The sequence below is a fragment of the Camellia sinensis genome, chromosome 8, assembly GCF_055761805.1.
Source record: "Camellia sinensis isolate YWXY chromosome 8, ASM5576180v1, whole genome shotgun sequence".
In the NCBI taxonomy this organism is placed as follows: Eukaryota; Viridiplantae; Streptophyta; class Magnoliopsida; order Ericales; family Theaceae; genus Camellia; species Camellia sinensis.
Genome location: NC_138968.1, coordinates 25,308,346 through 25,323,966, shown reverse-complemented (window position 1 = coordinate 25,323,966; position 15,621 = coordinate 25,308,346). Strand labels below are relative to the sequence as shown.

Sequence of the window (15,621 nt, the reverse complement as noted above, 5' to 3'; positions counted from 1 at the left end):
GTCATGGGCCAATTTTACACTCTTGTCAATGTTAATGTTAATGTTAATATGTCAATGTGAATATTCATATTGTGAACGGGCCGGCTCGGGCTCGCCCTGGGCGACGAGCTGGTTTCGGGCCACCCACGGGCCGCAAGCCAATTTTACACTCCTGTCAATGTGAATGTTAACTTGTCAATGTGAATATTCATAATATCAACCGGCCGGGTCGGGCCTATTTTTTTGGCTTGTGGGCCGGCCCGGCCCAACTCGAATTTTTCCCGGCATCCACGAGGATGGACATGAGCCGGGCCCCTACATATTGACGATATAAACATTTATATTGACGGTGTGAACATTCACATTAAGGGTATTTTGGTAATTATGTCACCCATAGGACTTATTGAAACATAAGAAAATAATGTGAACTAAATGGAACATAAGTAGATGAAAAGGGTATTTTGGTCTTCTTATCTCAAATTGGACCTAATGGAATAGTCAAAAAGAATATGGGTTGAATGGAATAAAGCTCTTAGAAAATGAATTTATCAAAAAAGCTCCCAAAATAGAAAACCTAATCTTTTTTAATAAAAGAAAACCAATCCGATTAAATAATGTTATCAAATGAGAAAAGGAAGCAAAACAATGATTTAGATAAGAACGATCCCATTAAATTAAATTGATAACCACTTGCAAAAAATTCTTTAATCTTTCCACCAAACTCATCCTTATCCGTCATTATTATCTCCTGTCCAACCCATAATGCACACAGTAGCATTCAAGTTTCATTCAATTCCGATCTAACCACTCTCGCTCCGATTCAGCTTCGCATAGGACATATAGATCGCTTGATAATACAAAATAATGGTATAAAAAAACAGATTTTTTGTTCAAAACTTGATAGATCTGATGATTCAACACTACACCTGATGGTCTTCAATGCTGGGAATCCAATCATTGGTTGCAAGATTGGTTTTGAGCATCATCACCTCTTCGATGCGTCCTTCATTGTCATGGCCATTCTGCAACTTCAGATCATACCCATCCACACCTCTTTCTCTACCCACGTTTATAAAGCCACTTCCAATCTGCTTAACATTATTATTATGAGAAAATCAAATCAGCCCCCAACATACATTTGAGTATGAAAAACGGAAGAGTGAGAAACACAGAGTGTATAGTATATTACCGTGAGAACCATCGGACCAGTGCTTGCCCAAGTAGAAGAAAGCGAGTGATATGAAAATGAGACCTTAAATCTTTAGGATTGTTGATGATTTTATGAAATCTCCATTGTTGATGAAGCCTTTCATTCTCCAATCTCTGCTTCACCAGATCTGATCTCTCTCTCTCTCTCTCTCTCTCTCTCTTGAGGTTTCAGTCATTCAAAACAGAATTTAAAACTGATTTAGAACTGCTGTGTAGTTTTGAAACATGGGGTGGTGGAATTGGTTGGTTGGTTTGAATTTATCTTGTTACCCTTAACTATACATTGATATTAGTATAAAAATAATATAATTATTTAAGAAGTTATGACTATTTTAGGAAAATTGAAAAAAAAATTCTAAGAGAGACTTCAGGACACCAAAGTTTCTGTTGGCTTTTAATAATAGTATAGATATATATTAGTAGTCGGACACACACAATATGTGTACAAACTCATTTGAAATTATAATGTGAAATTCACATTAAATTTTCTAATAATGCGCATATAAATCATATGTATGACTGTGTAAGGTAACATTTGATATTAATTTATTTGATAAATAAAATATATGTATATTAAAATTTGTACATTTAAAAAAAAAATACAATATTTACTAACCTTAACTTAAAAAAAATTGTACACAAAATTCATATAAAGTCTTAATTTGGTAACATGAGACTGAAGATACTGCAAATTCTGCAAAACAAATATATAAGACACATGCAAAAATTAATTTGCTAACCATATATTGATTAAATTAGAATTTTATGTTGTTATGCATACTTTGATTAATAGAGTACAATAATAACTTTGATTTTCTAATTGGCTTATTATATATAAAAACACAAAATATAAATATTATTGAAGTTTTTTATAAACAAAATTAAAAACTTATATTTTGACATAGGTTGACATAGTCCAAATCAAATAGAAAAAAAAAAAAAATCTCCAACTTTTTAAGTCTAAGCCTAAATAATTGCACACATTTTATGCTTCATAATTTTTTATATAAAAAATTCAATATAAACTTACAAACCCCCCCCCCCCCCCAAAAAAAAAAAAAAACAAAGGAACCTACTATAACATATTGGATTTTTTTTTTTCTATGAAAAGTATATTTGGCAACAATACACAAAAAAAAAAAATACAAAAATTAAAATTCAAGATTCTCAGAACACTTACAATTATGTAAAATTTAAGAATACTGAAGAACACTAAAACACAACTGTAGAAGTTATTTGTTCTGACCATCACAAACTCATTAAGTAAAGAGAAATTTAGCCAAAACCCCTCCATTGGACCCTTATTTGATGAAAAGGACAGTCCAATTTATTTGTTTCATAAACCCTCTAAGGAGAAAACACATAATTGAATAAGGACAAAATAAAATATCTTTTTTTTTTTTTTTTCCTTAGACAATATTGATAGAGTAATATGTTAGAGTAACATATTACTATCAAACAAAGAAACTGTCAAACAGAATAATATGTTACTGTGAGACAGAGTAATATGTTATTGTTACTGTTTACATCAATTTCGATGATAGTAATTTTTTATTTTTATTTTAAGAATTTCATATTTAACATGGATCTTATTTGATAGATTTTGATGAGAGAATTCTAAAAATACTAATTTTATTAAAAATTAACATGTACATCAAAAGTTATACTATTATAAAGTTTAATATTTTAATAATAATGGTATGTTCTGAATTTTTTAAGAAAAACTTTTTATACTTATTCTTAATGTATTAAAGTTTTATTATGAGAGGACTTTAACCAAATCCTCTTGTTAAACAAAGGAAATTACAAATTTGATTTTTTTAAGCTTAGAAAAGAAATTACATATTTGTTTAAACCCAAATATAAACGAAGTTGTTCATTCTGAATAATAGCAACTTGCAAAAAATATAAACGAAGGAATCTAATAACATAGTTTTCAAATATGATACTCAATTTTTTCTCCAAGAAATCTAATAACATAGTTTTGTTCTTTTGCTTTTTAATGAAGAAAATAAAAAATGTAATTAATCATGGTACACACAAAATATCAAAACAGAAACCCATACTCTTGGAACACTTACAATAAAAAAGATTTGATATACACAAAAAAATAATTAACTATTAATATAAATAATATAAAAAAACCCCAAAAAATGTAAAAATTAAGACTATTATTTTTTTTAAATAATTTTTTTTTTATGAATATTGAATTGTTTTTTTTTAAAAAAACACAAACACACAAAATTACGCAAACAAACAAACCAATTTTTTGAAAACATAAATTATAAGCTCACAAACACAAATGTTGATATAAACCAAGAACAATAATAATCAATTTTTTTTTAAACCTAATAACACAATGAAACATTTCATTTTGTAATTTTTTTTTTTTTTTTATAGAAAGTATAACTAACAGTATTACACAAAAAAAATATGAAAATAAAAACCCAAGACACTCATTTTATTTGATTTTTTTTAAGAGCATTGGATTTTATTTTAAATAACATACACACAAAATTAAGTGAACAAACAAATCAAATTTTTAAAAACTAAATTTATACACAAAAACCAAACAAAAGCTTTAAAAAGTGCAATGGGAAAAAAACCCCGCAAACTTTTTAAGTCTAATCTAAGTCTAAACAATTGCACACATTCTACGCTTCGGAATTTTTTTTTTATAAAATAAAAAAAAATTGAATATAAACTTATACTATACATTTTTTATTTTATTTTTTTTGGGAAGGAACTTGATAACATAATGGATCTTTTTATTTTTTATGAAAAGTATAATTAACAGTAATACGCAAAAAAAATACAAAAATACAAATTTAAGACTCTCAGAACACTTATAGTTATGTTAAATTGCAGAACACTGAAGAACACTATAGCTATGTAAAATTTTTTAAATACATCCAAAAGATTTAAAAATGCTTTTTTTAACAAACAAATGAAATCAATGACTCTTAAAACACTTACAGGTAAAGATATTTAATATACATTTACAGTTTAAAAAAAGTTAAAATAAATTTTACGAACATTGATTATTTTTTATACTGTTTTATTCAAGAACGTAAACACTATTAATGAAGAGAATAAAAATCATAATAAACTGTATTACACAAAACTCTTAGTGATAAAGAGATTTGATATACATTTACAGTAAAAAAAATTAAAATAAATTTTAAAAAAATAAATTTTATAAACATTGATTATTTTTTATGCTGCCTTTTTTTTTTTTTTTTTCTTTTTCCAAAGAAACTAAACACTATTAAGACAACAAACAAATAAATCAAACCCAAACAATTACATCAAAACACAAATAATATACATAACATAGTATATAAAATTGTTGTATACATTAACTTGAATTCAAAATAAATAAAATTATGAATTTTCAATATACAATATGACATGTACATCCATACATACATGATATAAAAAGATTTAAAGTACGCTTTTCATAAATAATTGCATCAAAACACAAATGATGCGAGTCATATGGAACATAAAAATCGCCCCCACATTTTTCGACGTAAACCTTGCATGATCCCATTCCCTTGGGTACGAACTCCCACCACCAATTAGTAATTTGGAATATATAATAACATATATGATTGACAGATACATACATACATACGTATGAAAACAAAGATGGGAGTTACCTTATAGAAAGAAGTCTATGATGGTGAAATGTTTGTAAAAGGTGGGAGTTCTTCAGCGTGGGGAGTTATATTTTGTTAGTAATTTATGATTTCAGCCTTAATTATAAATTGATATCAGTTAAAAAATATTTAGAAATTACCAGATTTGATTTAATATAAGATTTTTAATAATTTTTCAAACATGTAAAATCTGTCTACAGTTTTAAATTTAATTAAAATTTTGTATAAATTCGTAAAAACTAGAATAATTGTTACAAAAATTTATGGATGAACTATACATCATTATTAACAACCTTTTAGAAGAAATCATTTCAAAATTTTGAGTATAAAATTGTCTAAAAATTCGTACAAGTTTCTGACAGATTTAAGAGTCATATAACCAAATCAAATAAAATCTTTAATCATCTCTTTAATGGCACAAATTACACATGCAAGTCTAATTCCAAAATTTCACCATGATTTTAAGACTACTAATAACCTTTAAATATTTGATATACAAATCACAAAATTTACATATAACTATAAATAAAATTCTATTTACAATTATATGAACACAAATCTGAAAATTTCAACCAAAAAAAAAAAAATTTTGAGATGGTTGAAAGGGTTTTTTGACTTAATGGTAGAATTGAAATGGGGTGATAAAATGGTAGGAAAAATAATAAACTTCCTTGATCTTCTACTGTGTGGGTGAAAATCTGACCACACTGCCCGTTTAGTGATCAGCTGGAGAGCACAAGCAGAATAGATGGCTTAAGCAACCTGAAACAGAAAGAAAAAGCTCCGGCGGTGGTTCTTCCACCCGGGGGCACTCCGACGATCAAGTCAGTATATCTCTCAAAGATAATCAAGTACTAAACTGAATACTCAAAGTATAAATTACATACCTTAGACCCACGGGGGTGCCTCTCTTTTATAATATACTCAATCCAAGTCCCACTAGAAGTATGACTTCTATGAACTCCAATTTACTGTTTACTCTGGACTCTTCAAGAGATAAAGATAAACTCCCTAAGAGCTTTATCCTTATCTTGGTTAAGTCCCCTCTTTGCCTTAGGACTCTTGCCCCTTATCTCGGATTCCGATATCTTCGGAGATGACCTCGGCTTCTCCGAGATTACCTCGGCTTAACTACCAGGGCACGTGGCACCTCGGCTGACACGTCGGCGTCACCATGCCACGTGTTGGTATTCAGAAAATATATCCCCACAACTGCCCCCTAGGTTCTATTACCTCGGCATTCTGAGGTGATGGAACCTATTCCGAAATTTTGTCACTTCTTTTCTGAGTAATGGCTCAAAAACTATTTAGCCAAGATTATCTACTTTCAGCCGACGTGTTCTCTTCGGAGAACAAGGTTTCGGTCGTACTCTCCCACGCGCATGAGCTGTCATGCATATCTAACTGTTTCTTTTACGTGTTTCGTCTTTATTGGAGCGTGTCAGTGACGCGCCTGAAGCTGTCTGTTCGTTCGTCTGCGCCGTCTGATGCGTGCGTTACCCTAGGCGTAATGATTGCCCTAATTTTGCTGCCGTTTCACATTTTTGTCAAAACTTTTCTTTTGCCTCTATTTTTTCTTCACTTTTTCATTCCGTCTTCTTGCTCTTTCTCTCTCTGAAAGCTCATTCTTCTTTGAATCTGTCATCGCTTCAATCTCTCTTCTGGAACTGCGCTTAATCCCTCATTCTTGCAAAGCCTTCTTTTGCTGTTGCAACCAATTTCTGGGTTCGGCGAGCATTGCCTTGGCTTCATTTGTCCTGGTAAGACCCTTTCCTTTAATTCTTCCATTCTCTTTATGTGCTTTTGTCTGTCTGTCGCCTTTACTGATCTTGTTCGAGGTCTTGGATTTATTCGTATCTTGAATTTGTGGCTATACCTTTAACTTCTATGCTTTTTCATCATTCTTTTTGCCGCTGTCCTTGATTTTTTTCTGTATCTCTATTGTTTCTGAGAACTATACCTCTATTCTTGAATCTGAAACTTCGTCTTTGTTTTCTCTTTTTTGTGTCTGCCCCAGATCTGTGCCCTCGATCTTTATCTTCATACTTCATAGATTTGGGATTTGTCTGTAGAACCCTTAATTCTTAGGGAAACCTGAAAAACGCCCATCTTCTGAAACATATTCCTCTTAGTTTAAGCCGACATAATGGGTATGTGGAGGCATAGGGTAAATACCCCAACAAAACTTGAATACTTTAGGCAAGAATTCTCTATCCCAGCCGACGTTCATCTTAAGCTGGCTGGGGATAATGATACCATCGTGCCCACAGACCACACAATGCCTTTTCCAATAGTTGCTTTTACCGAATGTGGACTTCGGCTTCCACTTGATCCCCTTTTTCGTCAAGTTCTCCATTTCTATAAGCTGAACCCCATGCAACTTACTATCAATTCCTATAGGGTAATTAACGGTATTATTGCCTTAGCTAGGCAAGAAAACCTTAGAATCACCCTAGCCGACCTTCAATATTGTTATACCATGTGCCCTCTTGATCTGAAGGATAGGGGTTTTGTCTATTACCTTAAGCCGAGATCCACTCAGTACAAAATTATAGCCGACCTCCCAGACTCCAACAAGGGGGCTGGAGATGATTTTCTCATTGCTTCTGGAAATTGGGAATTTGGCCCAGATGAAGATGTCCACCTCTACCCTCTTCCTCGAACAATTACAGAGGGCAAGAGTAAGAGCCCTGAGTCAACACTTAGTTGTTTTTATTTAAGACTTTAATACTTTTTGTTTCTAACGTCTGTTTCTTTGCAGATCTTCATCAGCCACTGAAAAATTTTCGCCAATCCTTCTTCCCAGGAACAGATCTGAAAACACTTCTTGGCCTTCCAATCCATAAACGAAAAGCCCCAGTATTACTAAACTTCATCCCTACATACAAATCCACCTTACCCGACGTCCCAAGAAAAAGGAAGAAGAGTCTTTCTCCACCCACAGCCACAACCTTAACTGCTTCTACATCCCGAACAGATCAAGAGTCCACATCTGACCCACCCGGTCTTCCATCAACTTCGGCCCCCTACTTAATACCAATTCCTGAACGTAAACGTCGACGAAGGCTTGTAAAGACTGCCGAAATGGTTCGTCCAAGGCCTGTTGTCCAAGACCTTCTCGCCGATCTCCCAACTGACGCCGAAGCCGCACCAACGCAATCAATGCTCCCACCCAAACCAAAGAGGGTTAAAAAGGCTCAGCCTAAGGCCAAGGCTACAGATGCCGAGGCTGAGGATGCTTTGCCGATTTCGAAACTAGCTGAAAGCAAAAAATCAGCCTCTACTTCAACCAAGAGGTCTGCTGAGGGCCAACCCTCAGGGTCTACACAAACAAAGAGGCCAAGGTCATCGTCTGCGACGACCTCGGCGTCAAAGAAGCCCGATGTTCCATGGGCTCCTGAACTAACCCTGGAGGACAAGCCTATCATGGCCAGTGAAAGTGCCGACGATATTAACATTGGTGTCGCCCTTAGCACAGCTCTTCTCCTTCCAAATGATTTGGAGCGAAATGCTAAGCTTAGTGAGTACGAGAATTATGCTCTCATGCTCCAACATTGTGTTCATGTAAGTATTTCTGTTTGTATTTGCGTTTTTTCCTGCTGTTTCTTTCTGAAAAAATTTTCTGATACTTCTGTTTTCATTCAGGCTATTCAACATGCCCATTCATTTTCAATGCAATCCTTTGAAAATCGTCAAAGGTTGGTTGATATGAAAAGGGAAGCATCTTCAATGAAGAGAGAGATAAGGGCCCTTGAAGCCAAAATGAAAAAACTGGAGGATCAGGCCGAGGCTGCAACGAAAATCCAAACTTTAGCTCTTGAGAAGGCCGAGGCTCCTGAAGCCGTTAAAAAAGTAGCTGAAGCCGAGAAAAGAGAGGCTGAGGCCAGGAAGGCACAAGCGGAGAAAGAACTCCAGCAGGCTCTGGCCACCAAAGAGGCCGAAGTCAAAGAGGCCGATGAAAAGGCCTATGCCCAAGGCATGGCCGACGTTGCAGAAGACTATAAGCTTCAAGTCAGGCAGGCATGCAACAGGGGATTTTCCCTTGGTTGGATGTCCTTGATAAAGAAGCTTGATCTTCCTGCTGACTCGCCATTGCGCCAGGCTGACGCTATTCCTTTACCATTTCCTCCACCTCCTCCTGAAGGTGAATCAGAGTCTGAGGCCGATGCCGTGGATGAAGATGAAGAAAAAGATGATGGTGAGGCCTTGGTGAGAAAACCCAAGGATGCTGCCGAAGCCAAGTCCCCTCCTCCTGTTGAGCAGGTTATGGATTTAACTTTGGATAAGGAGGGTGATGAGGTTGAGGGGGCACCCAAGGAGACTGCCACTGGGCAGCTATCGTCCAATCTTCTCTTGGTAGAAAGAAGTGTTGAGTCAACAATCGCTGAGATTGATGCCGAGATAGAAGCGGAGAAAGCGGCCGACGAGGTACCACCAGAGTCGTCCGAGGTCCCAATCCCTGCAGTGGCTAATACTGAAGAATCTTGAAAAAATTGTCCTTTGTACTTTTTTCCTTCTTTGTTTTTTGCGCTTTGTACTTTTTTACTTTCTGGATAATGCAAAACTCTTTCTTTTGGCCGACGTGGTTTCTTCAATATGTAACTGCAACAGTTCTTCCTCTGGATGTTTCAATCTTGCGATATTCTGTTGACTGCTTTTGCGTAGTCTTGTACTTAGAAAACTTTTTGCATGTTTCTTCATGTTGCTTCCTTTGTGCAATCTCCTCGGGGTTTCACACCTCGGGTATAACCATGAAACTTTTACTTCGGCAAGATACTGTCCTGCAATCTTTTCATAAATTTCAACAAGTATTAAATGGTAATCTTAGTCTTACCTACTTGTAAATTGCTACAAATTTCAACAAGTAATGAACAATATACTTAGCCTTTATTTTAACCTGTAACTTTCTGTATACCTCGGTGGGTGATCATATGTCGGCTTAACATAAACTTGTAAATTGCTACAAATTTCAACAAGTGTTAAGCATCTTCCCTAGGGTTTAAACAACCCACATATTGCTATGAGAACTTAAGCAATAACCTCGGCCTATCTTCGACTTGTAAATTGCTACAAATTTCAACAAGTGAAGATAAAGAATCAGCTTGATTCCAACTTGTAAATTGCTACAAACTTCAACAAGTGAATTTAAGGAATAACATCGGCTTAACTTCAACTTGTAAATTGCTACAAATTTCAACAAGTGAAGATAAGGAATCAGCTTAATTCCAACTTGTAAATTGCTACAAATTTCAACAAGTGAATTAAGGAATAACATCGGCTTAACTTCAACTTGTAAATTGCTACAAATTTCAACAAGTGAAGATAAGGAATCAGCTTAATTCCAACTTGTAAATTGCTACAAATTTCAACAAGTGAATTAAGGAATAACATCGGCTTAACTTCAACTTGTAAATTGCTACAAATTTCAACAAGTGAAGATAAGGAATCAGCTTAATTCCAACTTGTAAATTGCTACAAATTTCAACAAGTGAATTAAGGAATAACATCGGCTTAATTCCAACTTGTAAATTGCTACAAATTTCAACAAGTGAATTAAGGAATAATCTTGGCTTAACTTTGCCTCAGTTTGATATGTCTTCAATAAACATCCATGCATAACTTTATCAATCGAACATGTTGAAAAGGATTCTGAAAAGACTTTATTGATAATATCGGCCAAACAATGATGTTTATCTAATGATAGAAAAATTTCAAATTACAAGTATTCCAAGGTCTGGGCAATGCTTTGCCCTCATTGTCCTCAAGGCGATATGCTCCATTGCCTAATACTGAAGTAACTCTGTAGGGTCCTTCCTAGTTTGGGCCAAGCTTGCCCTCCCTAGGATCCTTCTTGTTCCCGACGACTTTTCTTAGGACTAGGTCGCCAACTTGAAAATCTCTTGGATTAACCTTCTTGTTGTAAGCTCTGGCAAGCTGTTGCTGGTATACTGCGAGCTGAATCGCAGCTTTCTCTCTTCGTTCTTCCAATAAATCCAGGTCTCGGGCTAACAGTATGTCATTGGTGCCATTCTCTACTCCCTGGGTTCTGATCCCTGGGATGCCGATCTCCAATGGGATGACTGCTTCTGTGCCATAGGCCATGGCAAAGGGGGATTCTCCTGTTGATCTTCTCGGCGTAGTCCGATATGCCCAAAGTACGTTGGGCAATTCGTCCACCCACTTTCCTTTTGCTGCCTGGAGCCTCTTCTTTATTCCATCCAGGATTACTTTGTTGGACGCCTCGGCTTGTCCATTGCTTTGAGGAAAACTTGGTGTTGAGAAATAATTCTTGATCTTGAATTTTGCACAAAAGTTTTTGATAAGTTTGCTGTCGAATTGTGTTCCGTTGTCGGCAACTATTGCTCTTGGAATCCCAAATCTGGTGATTATGTTTCTCCAAATAAAATTCTTGACATCCACATCTCGGATTTTGGCAAGAGGTTCTGCCTCTATCCATTTTGTGAAGTAGTCTGTTGCTACCAGCAAGTATTTTCTTTGCCCAGTTGCTTGGGGAAGTTGTCCAACCAGATCCATGCCCCATTGGGCAAACGGCCAAGGGCTGGATACTGGGTTTAGGTCGGCAGCTGGCTGATGTATCAAAGGTGCAAACCTTTGACATTGCTCACACTTCTTTACATAGGCTTCGGCATCCTTTTGCATGTAGGGCCACCAATACCCCTGGGTAATGGCCCTGTGGGCTAACGATCTGCCCCCAGCATGACTTCCACAAATTCCTTCATGAATCTCGTAAAGAAAGTCTTCAACCTGCAAAGGGTGTACGCACCTTAAAAGTGGTCCAGTGAACGACCTCCTGTAGAGATGGCCTTCCGCTGTTAGACTGAATCTGGCCGATTTCAGCCTAATTTTATGTGCTTCTTTATGGTCTTCTGGCAGCTTCCCCTCTTTTAAGAATGCAATGATTGCATCCATCCAGATTGGTCCAAAGCCCACGCACATTGCTTCTCGTTCGGTGCTCTTTTTATCTATGCTCGGGGCCGACATGTAGTCGATCATAATTGTCCTTGTTTTTCCAGTTTGAATTGAGCTGGCCAGGTTGGCTAACGTGTCGGCGTGGGCGTTGTCATCTCGGCTAACTTGGAGTAATCTGCAGTTCTGGAATAGGGCTGCCAGTCAGATGACTTCCTTTGCATATGCCGACATTCTTTCGTCTCTGGCTGCAAATTCTCCTGTTGACTGGTTAACAATCAGTTGTGAATCACAAAAAACAATTACCTCGTCTGCCTCTGCTAGCTTTAGCCCTGCAATTAATGCTTCATATTCTGCTTCATTATTAGAGGCTTTGAACCCCAGACGGATGGACTGTTCTATAATTTCTCCATCTGGAGATATCAGCAGTACTCCTGCTCCTGCTCCCTGGCGGTTTGAACTTCCATCGACGAATAATCTGAATGAATCGCCGATGTAGATGCTGCATGGTCTGAGCTTTTCTTTCTCTTGCTTTTTTGTCTTTGACTGGGATTCTTTTTGCTTGTCGGGGCGATTCTCATCTTGGCTCGACGGAGCCCGAGGTGTTATGGCTTCAGGTGTGAGTTCTGCGACGAAGTCGGCCAAAACTTGGCCCTTTATTGCTGTTCTTGGCCTAAATTCTAGGTCAAACTGGCCTAGTGTTACTGCCCATTTTGCTATCCTTCCTGTTAAGTCTCCTTGATGTAATAAGGATTTCAGCGGGTGCTCTGTTAGGACCACAATTTTGTGTGCCTGAAAGTAATGGCTCAATTTCTTTGAAGCCATTACCAAGGCTAGCATTAATTTTTCCAGTGGTAGGTATCTTGTTTCTGCGTCAGCCAGAGTCTTACTTACATAGTAGACAGCCTGCTGCTCCCCTTTTTCCTCACGGATTAGCACTGCACTGACCGCGTGCTCAGAGACTGCTAAGTATAAAAACAATTCCTCCCCTGGAATTGGGTTAGAAAGGACCGGGGTTGTGGTCAAGTATTTTTTTAGGTCGGCTAAGGCAGCTTCGCATTCTTCTGTCCATAGGAAGTCTGTGACTTTTTTTACCAGGTTAAAGAAGGGTCTGCACTTGTCTGAGCTTCTGCTGACGAATCGGTTTAGGGCTGCGGCCCTTCCAGTGAGTACTTGAACTTGCTTTGCCGATGTCGGACTCTGTAGTTCCAGGATGGCCTTGATTTGGTCTGGGCTGGCCTCAATGCCTTTTCTTGTTACCAGATATCCTAGAAATTTTCCTGACCCAACTCCGAAGGCACACTTCGAGGCGTTGAGTCGGAGCCGATATCTTTTGAGTATGTCAAAGACCTCTTTTAGGTCGGCAAGATGACCTTCTGATTTCTTGGTCTTTACGACCATGTCATCGATGTAAACTTTTACCGTTTTGCCAATTAGATGTTTAAACATCTTTGTCACTAACCTCTGATAGGTTGCTCCTGCGTTTTTCAGCCCAAAAGGCATTACCTTGTAACAGTACAGGCCTTTCGGGGTGATGAACGCGGTCTTCTCCTCATCCGGTGGGTACATAGCAATCTGGTGGTACCCTCTGTATGCATCTAAAAAACTCATCCTTTCATGTCCCGAAGTGGCGTCTACCAGTTGGTCGATTTTGGGCAGAGGAAAGCTGTCTTTGGGGCAAGCTTTGTTGAGGCTGGTAAAGTCTACACAAACCCTCCACTTGCCATTCTTCTTTTTTACTACTACTGTGTTGGACAGCCATGTTGGGTACTGAACTTCTCGGATGGCTCTGGCTTCAAGGAGTCTATCTACCTCTTCTTCTACTGCTTCGACGTGCATTAACGTCGGCCTTCTGGCTCGTTGAATCGCAGGTTTTGTCGATCTGTCGACATTCAGGCTGTGGCAGGTGACCTCGGGGTCAATGCCAGGCATTTCATAAGGTGTCCAGGCGAATGCCTCTATGTTTGCCCTTAAAAAATCTTCCAGCTCTTTTTCCTCTTCTCTAGCTAAGCCTGAGCCGAGAAGAAAAAATCGTTCTTCGTCGCCCTCCTGGACGAGGATTTTCTTTAGTGCCTCTTCGCTTTTCTCGGCTGGTTCTTTCCCGACATCTTCTAGGACTTCCATGTCCTCATCTTCAACTTCTGCTTTCTTTGGCTCCCATATACTACAGGTGGATTTTATTGCTGCCATGGAGCAAGTTTTGGCTTGTAGTTGATCCCCTCTAACTTCTTCAATCCCATGCTCTGTTGGGAACCGGAGTAGTTGATGCAACGTTGAGGGAACTGCCCCCATTGCATGCAACCACGGCCTTCCCAAAATGATGTTGTATGATGAGGGTGTGTCAATTACCAGGAATTTCGTCCTGATCTTCTTAGTGCCGGCTTGTACTTCTAGGCTTGTTGCACCCAGTGGCCATGTCGGTGTTCCATTAAAGCCGACCATCGGGCCGCTTGATTGTTCTAGGTCATCGGGGTGAAGGCCTAGCTCTTTGTAACATCTGACATACATGATGTCACAGGAGCTGCCTTGATCTATTAGGATGCGTTTTACTTGGCACTCCCCAACCTGGAGGGATACTACCAAGGCATCATTATGCGGATGTTGGACCAGTTCTAGGTCGGCTTCAGTAAAGGCTATCATTGGCCCTTGGCATTCTTCTGGCCGATGTCTCTTTTCCCCGACTTGGTAGATATGCTGTAAATGTCTTACCCTCTGGGTTTCTCCTCTGACTTCGTTTTCGTTGACCCTGGAGTGGATCACATTAACCACCCTTGGTTCTCCTGCTTGTGGTGGCTGTGCTGGGGGAGGGGGTGCTGCTGGTGCTTGAAGCAACCTTGCCTGCTCTTCCCTTGTTCTGGCCTCATCGACCAGGTCCCTCAGAAGGCCTTGTCTTACCAGGTCTTCCAAGTGTGCTTTTAAGGCTCTGCAACCTTGAGTTGGATGCCCTTCTTCATTGTGGTAGGCACAACGTCTACCAACGTTCCTTCCCATGAATTCCCCCGGTGCTCTTGCTGGAGCCCTGAAATAAGGTTGATTTCGAATCCGATCTAAGATTTTATGGATTGGGATCCGGAATACCGTTGTTACCGCCTGTTTATTTCTCAATTCTATTTCTTGTTTGGTCGGTCCATTGTTGTGGCGAGCCGTTTCCCTTTTCTTGTTTCACCTCCTTGTTTCCCGATGTATCTTCCTCGGCCCTGGCGTATTTCTCAATTCTTGCCATGAGTTCTTCCATGCTTTTTGGCAATGTTTTTGCCAAAGATTTCCGTAGTGGGCAGTCATCTTTCAGGCCGTTCTTGAAGGATACGACTGCTACTTCCTGGTTGCATTCGGGTATTCGGTTGAATACCTCGTAGTACCTCTTCGCATAGGCCCTAAGGCCTTCTTCCTTGGTGATTCTTAGAGCCATCAAAGCATCAACCCTCAGGGGTTGCAGCTTGTTGGTCACGAACCTGGCCACAAACATCTCGGCCAAGCCTTCCCATGTCTTTATGCTTCCTTTTGGTAACTTATGGAACCAATCAGATGCAATTTCCCCAAAGGATGAGGGGAATACTTTGCAGAGCAACGGCTCGTTCCCGCTATATAATGCCATTGAATTTAGGTATAGCCCAACATGAAAGTTTGGATCTGACTTACCATCATAGATTTGAAACCTCGGCATACTGAATCTCTTGGGCGGTTCGAATTTGTCCAGTTCCACCGAGAAGGCTGTCTTCGGTTTTACTGGGGAGTTTACCTCGGCTTCTGCATTCTGTTGCCTCCTCTTGAGGTAGTCCCTTAAGTCTTCTTTGCTCCTCCCTGGAGCTCGGCTGTCTTTAGATTTTAGTCTTTTTGGTATACT

The 15,621-nt window shown here is 38.3% G+C and overlaps 1 long non-coding RNA gene across 1 annotated transcript; it reads right to left on the bottom strand.

The window, feature by feature from the left end:
• Positions 1-628: 628 nt before the first annotated feature.
• LOC145796862 (uncharacterized) lies at positions 629-1,471 on the bottom strand. The gene is made up of 2 exons (XR_014337479.1): positions 1,169-1,471; positions 629-1,067 (listed from the first exon to the last, which is right to left on the bottom strand). It is a non-coding gene; the product is annotated as an uncharacterized LOC145796862 (long non-coding RNA).
• Positions 1,472-15,621: the final 14,150 nt, after the last annotated feature.